The sequence below is a fragment of the Salvelinus alpinus genome, chromosome 3, assembly GCF_045679555.1.
Source record: "Salvelinus alpinus chromosome 3, SLU_Salpinus.1, whole genome shotgun sequence".
In the NCBI taxonomy this organism is placed as follows: Eukaryota; Metazoa; Chordata; class Actinopteri; order Salmoniformes; family Salmonidae; genus Salvelinus; species Salvelinus alpinus.
The window spans coordinates 94,566,880-94,576,879 of NC_092088.1; the positions used below are offsets into that span (position 1 = coordinate 94,566,880).

A 10,000-nucleotide genomic window follows, 5' to 3' on the forward strand; every position below is an offset into this window, starting at 1 on the left:
CCTGAAGAGATGTTCCACTTAGATTCTGACCGACCCTTAACTCAGCCAAAACATCACTATCACTGTTCCTATATCTTCCCTCCATCTTTACCCTCCAAAACACAACTAAACATGAGACTAAGAGACGTTATAACAGCTTAGAATCGCACCTCTAAAACACCAAAGTTCAGAAACACACCATAATGATTCAGAAGCTAACTGTGGCCAAGTAGCCCTTTAATGCTAACTAGCTGATCATGGAGTTTGGGCCTTGGTTACTAACTAGCTGATCATGGAATTTGGGCCTTGGTTACTAACTAGCTGATCATGGAGTTTGGGCCTTGGTTACTAACTAGCTGATCATGGAGTTTGGGCCTTGGTTACTAACTAGCTGATCATGGAGTTTGGGCCTTGGTTACTAACTAGCTGATCATGGAGTTTGGGCCTTGGTTACTAACTAGCTGATCATGGAGTTTGGGCCTTGGTTACTAACTAGCTGATCATGGGGTTTGGGCCTTGGTTACTAACTAGCTGATCATGGGGTTTGGGCCTTGGTTACTAACTAGCTGATCATGGGGTTTGGGCCTTGGTTACTAACTTTGATGTGGAGGGTTATGAGTTTAAAGGTTCAGGAGAGAGCAGTGTGTTTGATGTGGAGGGTTATGAGTTTAAAGGTTCAGGAGAGAGAGCAGTGTGTTTGATGTGGAGGGGTTATGAGTTTAAAGGTTCAGGAGAGAGAGCAGGGTGTTTGATGTAGAGGGGTTATGAGTTTAATGGTTCAGGAGAGACCAGTGTGTTTGATGTAGAGGGGTTATGAGTTTACAGGTTCAGGAGAGAGAGCAGGGTGTTTGATGTAGAGGGGTTATGAGTTTAATGGTTCAGGAGAGACCAGTGTGTTTGATGTAGAGGGGTTATGAGTTTACAGGTTCAGGAGAGAGAGCAGTGTGTTTGATGTGGAGGGGTTATGAGTTTAATGGTTCAGGAGAGAGAGCAGTGTGTTTGATGTGGAGGGGTTATGAGTTTAAAGGTTCAGGACAGAGCAGTGTGTTTGATTTGGAGGGGTTATGAGTTTAATGGTTCAGGAGAGAGCAGTGTGTTTGATGTGGAGGGTTATGAGTTTACAGAAAGACCCCACCCCCCTAAGGGGACTAAACTCAGGCAGATCGCTCAAGATTGACTTCGAAATAGGATGTCTGTCCATCTCCCGAGGACATGGGGAAATGCCTTCAGAACCAGCCACTAGGGGCAATAGGGAGCACTATTACCATCAAGTAGGCTTGGGTTTTTCTAGGGTGTTGTGGACGGGGGTAGTGGATTGGCATAATTCCCTGACATCTCATATTCCATGAATGATTCAGAGAGAGAGAGACTCACCTCGACTTCTACACACTCAGTAGCAGGTCTGTTTATAATCCCATTTATAAACCCATTTATAATCCCATTTATAATCCCATTTATAATCCCATTGATAATCCCATTTATAATCCCATTTATAATCCCATTCATAATCTCATTGATAATCCCATTTATAATCCCATTAATAATCCCATTCATAATCCCATTTATAATCCCATTTATAATCCCACGTCTCCAGGTCCGAAGGTGGCGTGTTCAATCCCAAAGTGAATATCAAAAAAAGATCATCAAAGTGGTAGACACTTGTTTTTTTGTTTTAACCCCTATCCTTAACCCTTAACCCCTATCCTCAACCCTTAACCCCTATCCTTAACCCTTAACCCCTATCCTTAACCCTTAACCCTTAACCCCTATCCTTAACCCTTAACCCCTATCCTTAACCCTTAACCCTTAACCCCTATCCTTAACCCTTAACCCCTATCCTTAACCCTTAACCCCTATATTTAACCCTTAACCCCTATCCTTAACCCTTAACCCCTATCCTTAACCCTTAACCCCTATCCTTAACCCTTAATCCCTATCCTTAACCCTTAACCCCTATCCTTAACCCTTAATCCCTATCCTTAACCCTTAACCCCTATCCTTAACCCTTAACCCTTATCCTTAACCCCTATCCTTAACCCTTAACCCCTATCCTTAACCCTTAACCCCTATCCTTAACCCTTAACCCCTATCCTTAACCCTTAACCCCTATCCTTAACCCTTAATCCCTATCCTTAACCCTTAACCCCTATCCTTAACCCTTAATCCCTATCCTTAACCCTTAACCCCCATCCTTAACCCTTAACCCTTATCCTTAACCCCTATCCTTAACCCTTAACCCCTATCCTTAACCCTTAACCCTTATCCTTAACCCCTATCCTTAACCCTTAACCCCTATCCTTAACCCCTATCCTTAACCCTTAACCCCTATCTTTAACCCTTAATCCCTATCCTTAACCCTTAACCCCTATCCTTAACCCTTAATCCCTATCCTTAACCCTTAACCCCTCTTCCTTAACCCTTAACCCTTAATCCATATCCTTAACCCTTAACCCCTATCCTTAACCCTTAACCCCTATCCTTAACCCTTAACCCTTAACCCCTATCCTTAACCCTTAACCCCTATCCTTAACCCTTAATCCCTATCCTTAAACCTTAACCCCTATCCTTAACCCTTAACCCTTAACCCCTATCCTTAACCCTTAACCCTTAATCCCTATCCTTAACCCTTAACCCCTATCCTTAACCCTTAACCCTTAACCCCTATCCTTAACCCTTAACCCCTATCCCTAACCCTTAACCCTTAACCCCTATCCTTAACCCTTAACCCCTATCCTTAACCCTTAACCCCTATCCTTAACCCTTAACCCTTAACCCCTATCTTTAACCCTTAACCCTTATCCTTAACCCTTAGCTCCTATCCTTAACGTTTAATTTCGAAATTTGATGTTTGGAGAAATGTGGAGAAACGTCAGTCTACATTGAAATTGGTAAAACCCGCACCGACAAAAAAGTAGGAACACACACACACACACACACACACTTACGTTAAAGCGTATGAGCACACACACATTTTTGTATACACACAGCTGCAGAAAACACACACGCACAGCTCCCTTTCTATAAGTGTCTGAGATGAATACAGCTAAGGCTACAACTGTGTGTGTGTGTGTGTGTGTGTGTGTGTGTGTGTGTGTGTGTGTGTGTGTGTGTGTGTGTGTGTGTGTGTGTGTGTGTGTGTGTGTGTGTGTGTGTGTGTGTGTGTGCGTGCGTGCGTGCGTGCGTGCGTGCGTGCGTGCGTGCGTGCGTGCGTGCGTGCGTGCGTGCGTGCGTGCGTGCGTGCGTGCGTGCGTAGGCCACTTGTGTAAATGTTCCCTCCATAGGCTGATATGCCATCCGCTCCTCTCAGCTTCATCATTTTTCAATGGCTTGGGATAATGTTACACTTGTGTTGTAATGGGCATTAAACATATCTCTGTTCCCTTTGTCTCCCTCTGTCTACTGGGCCCCTGGTGGCCCTACACACACACCACACACACACACACACACACACATCAAACACACACACCACACACACACACATGGTAGTCACATGGAGAGAGGTTCTGCATGGTCACTGCGGTCTCTGTGTACTAAAGGCAGGGAGTGTGTGTGTATCGCAGTGTCTAAGCAAGGATCTGGCGACAGTTCATCTGAGGATGTGTGTGTGTGTGTGTGTGTGTGTGTGTGTGTGTGTGTGTGTGTGTGTGTGGTGTGTGTGGTGTGTGTCAGAGAGGAACCGGGGGTGGTTAATCTGAGGGGTATTAGCTGTTAAACCCTGCATGCTGAGATCTCTCTGCCCCCTCACATTGCTTTGAGTGTGAGTGTGCGTGTGTTTGCGTGTGTGTGTGTGTGTGTGTGTCTGTGTGTGTGTGCGTGTGTGTGTGTGTGTGTGTGTGTCTGTGTGTGTGTGTGTGTGTGCGTGTGTGTGTGTGTGTGTGTCTGTGTGTGTGTGTGTGTGTGTGTGTGTGTGTGTGAGTGTGTGTGTGTGTGTGTGTGTGTCTGTGTCTGTGTGTGTGTGTGTGTGTGTGTGTGTGTGTGTGTGTGTGTGTGTGTGTGTGTGTGTGTGTGTGTGTGTGTGTGTGTCTGTGTCTGTGTGTGTGTGTGTGTGTGTGTGTGTGTGTGCGTGTGTGTGTGTGTGTGTGTGTGTGAGTAAGTGAGTGAGAGAGGTTAGAGAAAGGGACCTGCCATATCATAGGCTGGTTGGTGTTCTTCCTCGGAGGGCCGCCATTGGCTGTCTCCATAGCAACCTCCGTTATTGTTTCCTCCTGACCCACTGATTCGGCTGTGATTCTGTTTATCACAGCACAAACACACGCATAGCCCCCCCCCCCAATACACACACACACACACACACACACACACACACACACACACACACACACACACAGACACACACACACACACACACACGCACACGCACACGCACACGCACACGCACACACAGACACACACACACACGCAAACACACGCACACACCCCCGCCACCCCCCACATGACGTGTTATCGTACATGTAAGTGTGTATTATTAATGAAAGGGAAGCAGCAGTAGACTGTGAATATTAAAGGCTTCAGATATCACTCATGAATTATTGGTATGGAACACAGCACCAGGGAGTCTGAATGTGACTGGGGAGGTATTTCACATGAACCAAACACGCACGGAGACAGCCGGATGTATGAACCAAACATACACATTATATGTATGCACACCACACACACACACACACACACACAAGCACACACACATGCACGCACACACACACACATGCACGCACGCACACACGCACACATATGTGCCACACACACAGTTTGAAACCCAGCCACACACACTCATGAAGACACGCATGAATACACACACACACACACAGACAATGGTGGCGTGAGATTACATTGAGGATCCAAGACAAGGCATTACAGTATGTATGAGAAACGTTCATCAGTGATAGAAATACTGCAGGGTGGAGAAGAGAGAGAGAGAGAGAGAGGAAGGAAGGAAGGACATTTTCTTCTGCCACTCCTTATCCCCCTCTCTCTCTCTCTCTCTCTCTGTCTCACATCTCTCTCTTCCAACCTCTCAGCGTCTCTCTCCTAGTCCATAAAGCTGTGTTGATCTGTAATCGATGCAGGGGTCATCAGGTTTCGTAGTGTTGTCCATTCCTCCCTTCCTGGCTGCAATTTAATAATGCCCCTTAAAGACAGTGTTTAAGCTTCAGCCATGAGATTGTTTTGTCAATAAGAGACCTTTTATGAACGTCTTAAAAGCATGCAGAGAGAAAGATAGGAGAGAGAGAGTGTTTGGGGTGGGCGGGGAGTGTGTGTATGTGTGTGTGTGTGTAGCTTAGTGAACGAACGAACGCCAGAGCTACTTAGGAGGAACGGTATTCACTTTGGATCAGGTTTCCGAGGTCGGGAGGAAAAGAGGGAGAGAGATTGTAGATGACTGGCGTTCCTCACTCTATTGACAGCCTGGGGATCGACGTGCTGGAACTTGGAAAGCTGTGGGTGATTGCTCAGCGCTCTGAGATGTTTGGTGTGTGTGTGTGTGTGTGTGTGTGTGTGTGTGTGTGTGTGTGTGTGTGTGTGTGTGTGTGTGTGTGTGTGTGTGTGTGTGTGTGTGTGTGTGTGTGTGTGTGTGTGTGTGTGTGTGTGTGTGTGTGTGTGTGTGTGCTTTGCTTTTTAGAACGTGCCCCGGAGCTTCTGCAGCTCTGTCAAGGTGCTTTAGTGAGAACGTCCATGGCATTTACTCCAAATACCACCTCACACACACATAAACACACACACACATAAACACACACACACATAAACATACACATACACACACACACACATAAACACACACACACACGCACACACATAAACACACACATAAACACACACACACACACACACCTTCAAACAAATACCTCCTCACCCCTGAAAGCAACATTAAGAATAAAAAGTCAGAAAGTGACTTTAACTTCCTCATTGTCAGTTGATCTGGTTTGGCTTCACTAAGATGGTTGAACGTGTTGGCTTGGCCTCATCCTAAGTGACTCCTAAGTAACCCATATGTAGTGCACTACTTTGGACCGAAGCTCTATGGGCCCTTGTCAAAAGGTAGTGCACCATGTAGAGAATAAGGGGCCAGTCTTTCAGGCTGACTGGTATCCAGAGCCTGTTTAGACCTGATCTCTATATCTATTATGTCAACAGTAGATGGACTGTGTGTGTGTGTGTGTGTGTGTGTGTGTGTGTGTGTGTGTGTGTGTGTGTGTGTGTGTGTGTGTGTGTGTGTGTGTGTGTGTGTGTGTGTGTGTGTGTGTGTGTGTGTGTGTGTGTGTGTGTGTGTCTGTGTGTCTGTGTGTGTGTGTGTGTGCACGTAGTCTGTGGACCATACATTGGTAGCAACTCTTCTATCGCTTTCCCCCTCTCTCTCTCTCTCTCTCTCTCTCTCTCTCTCTCTCTCTCTCTCTCTCTCTCTCTCTCTCTCTCTCTCTCTCTCTCTCTCTCTCTCTCTCTCTCTCTCTCTCTCTCTCTCTCTCTCTCTCTCTCTCTCTCTCTCTCTCTCTCTCTCTCTCTCTCTCTCTCAATTCAATTCAATTCAATTCAAGGGGCTTTATTGGCATGGGAAACATGTGTTACCATTGCCAAAGCAAGTGAGGTAGATATTATACAAAAGTGAAATAAACAATACAAATTAACAGTAAACATTACACATACAGAAGTTTCAAAACAATAAAGACATTACAAATGTTATATTATATATATACAGTGTTGTAACAATGTACAAATGGTTAAAGCACACAAGTTAAAATAAATAAGCATAAATATGGGTTGTATTTACAATGGTGTTTGTTCTTCACTGGTTGCCCTTTTCTTGTGGCAACAGGTCACAAATCTTGCTGCTGTGATGGCACACTGTGGAATTTCTCCCAGTAGATATGGGAGTTTATCAAAATTGGATTTGTTTTCAAATTCTTTGTGGATCTGTGTAATCTGAGGGAAATATGTCTCTCTAATATGGTCATACATTGGGCAGGAGGTTAGGAAGTGCAGCTCAGTTTCCACCTCATTTTGTGGGCAGTGTGCACATAGCCTGTCTTCTCTTGAGAGCCATGTCTGCCTACGGCGGCCTTTCTCAATAGCAAGGCTATGCTCACTGAGTCTGTACATAGTCAAAGCTTTCCTTAAGTTTGGGTCAGTCACAGTGGTCAGGTATTCTGCCACTGTGTACTCTCTGTTTAGGGCCAAATAGCATTCTAGTTTGCTCTGTTTTTTTGTTAATTCTTTCCAATGTGTCAAGTAATTATCTTTTTGTTTTCTCATGATTTGGTTGGGTCTAATTGTGCTGTTGTCCTGGGGCTCTGTGGGGTGTGTTTGTGTTTGTGAACAGAGCCCTAGGACCAGCTTGCTTAGGGGACTCTTCTCCAGGTTCATCTCTCTGTAGGTGATGGCTTTGTTATGGAAGGTTTGGGAATCGCTTCCTTTTAGGTGGTTGTAGAATTTAACGGCTCTTTTCTGGATTTTGATAATTAGTGGGTATCGGCCTAATTCTGCTCTGCATGCATTATTTGGTGTTCTACGTTGTACACGGAGGATATTTTTGCATGCAGAGTCTCAATTTGATCTCTCTCTCTCTCTCTCTCTCGCTCTCTCTCTCTCTATCTCTCTGTCTGTCTCTCTTTCTCTATCTCTCTCTTTCTGCTGAATCAGAGAATTGGAGAGCATGGAGTACTAGGTCTGTTTTGTTGTTGCTGACACTTCCTGAGCCAACGTTAGTTGCACAGTAGAGATGCCTACTGAGAGAGAGGCAAGGCAGTGACACGGGCATAGGGAGGATATGACACGGGTAAAGTGGGATTGTAGGGCTCACCTTCCATGCCTTTCACAGTTCCACCTTTATACAGCCCTGTCAGCAACACGCTCCACTGTTCCACCTTTATACAGCTCTGTCAGCAACACTCTCCACTGTTCAACCTTTATACAGCTCTGTCAGCAACACTTCCCACTGTTCCACCTTTATACAGCATCAACAACACTTCCCACTGTTCCACCTTTATACAGCATCAACAACACTCTCCACTGTTCCACCTTTATACAGCATCAACAACACTCTCCACTGTTCCACCTTTATACAGCATCAACAACACTCTCCACAGTTCCACCTTTATACAGCATCAACAACACTCTCCACTGTTCCACATTTATACAGCATCAACAACACTCTCCACAGTTCCACCTTTATACAGCCTCAACAACACTTCCCACTGTTCCACCTTTATACAGCATCAACAACACTCTCCACTGTTCAACCTTTATACAGCCTCAACAACACTCTCCACTGTTCCACCTTTATACAGCATCAACAACACTCTCCACAGTTCCACCTTTATACAGCATCAACAACACTCTCCACTATTCACTCTTTATACAGCATCAACAACACTCTCCACAGTTCCACCTTTATACAGCATCAGCAACACTCTCCACTATTCACTCTTTATACAGCCCTGTCAGCAACACTTCCCACTGTTCAACCTTTATACAGCCCTGTCAGCAACACTTCCCACTGTTCAACCTTTATACAGCCCTGTCAGCAACACTCTCCACTGTTCCACCTTTATACAGCCTCAACAACACTCTCCACTGTTCCACCTTTATACAGCCTCAACAACACTCTCCACTGTTCCACCTTTATACAGCCCTGTCAGCAACACTTCCCACTGTTCAACCTTTATACAGCCCTGTCAGCAACACTCCCCACTGTTCCACCTTTATACAGCATCAACACCACTCTCCACTGTTCCACCTTTATACAGCCTCAACAACACTTCCCACTGTTCCACCTTTATACAGCATCAACAACACTCTCCACTGTTCAACCTTTATACAGCCTCAACAACACTCTCCACTGTTCCACCTTTATACAGCATCAACAACACTCTCCACAGTTCCACCTTTATACAGCATCAACAACACTCTCCACTATTCACTCTTTATACAGCATCAACACCACTCTCCACTGTTCCACCTTTATACAGCATCAACACCACTCTCCACTGTTCCACCTTTATACAGCCTCAACAACACTCTCCACTGTTCCACCTTTATACAGCCTCAACAACACTCTCCACTATTCAATCTTTATACAGCCCTGTCAGCAACACTTCCCACTGTTCCACCTTTATACAGCTCTGTCAACACTCTTCCCCTCCTCAATACCTCTCTTCTCCCCTCCTCCCCTCCTTACTACCTCCCCTCCTCCCTTCCTACTCTCCACCCCTCCTCTCTTCCTCCTCTCCTCCCCTTACAGTAAGAGCAGTGTAGAGAGAGAGAGAGAGAGAGAGAGAGAGAGAGAGTTGTATTCCCCCAGTTTCCCCGTAATGTGTTCCCAAGTACAACACAGTAGGGCTTTCCTTCTATTAGAGTCACAGAGCTACTAGCATGTTCATCAGATCTTCTATTAGAGTCACAGAGCTACTAGCATGTTCATCAGATCTTCTATTAGAGTCACAGAGCTACTAGCATGTTCATCAGATCTTCTATTAGAGTCACAGAGCTACTAGCATGTTCATCAGATCTTCCATTAGAGTCACAGAGCTACTAGCATGTTCATCAGATCTTCTATTAGAGTCACAGAGCTACTAGCATGTTCATCAGATATTCCATTAGAGTCACAGAGCTACTAGCATGTTCATCAGATCTTCTGTTTGAGTCACAGAGCTACTAGCATGTTCATCAGATCTTCTATTAGAGTCACAGAGCTACTAGCATGTTCATCAGATCTTCTATTAGAGTCACAGAGCTACTAGCATGTTCATCAGATCTTATGTTTGAGTCACAGAGCTACTAGCATGTTCATCAGATCTTCTATTAGAGTCACAGAGCTACTAGCATGTTCATCAGATCTTCTATTAGAGTCACAGAGCTACTAGCATGTTCATCAGATCTTATGTTTGAGTCACAGAGCTACTAGCATGTTCATCAGATCTTCTGTTTGAGTCACAGAGCTACTAGCATGTTCATCAGATCTTCTATTAGAGTCACAGAGCTACTAGCATGTTCATCAGATCTTCTATTAGAGTCACAGAGCTACTAGCAT

General features: G+C 45.1%; 1 protein-coding gene across 6 annotated transcripts in view; it reads left to right on the top strand.

Annotated features, from left to right (window-relative positions):
* The window catches only part of meis1b (Meis homeobox 1 b), a 187,659-nt gene that overhangs the window by 134,265 nt on the left and 43,394 nt on the right, over positions 1-10,000 (top strand). The window lies entirely within an intron of this gene.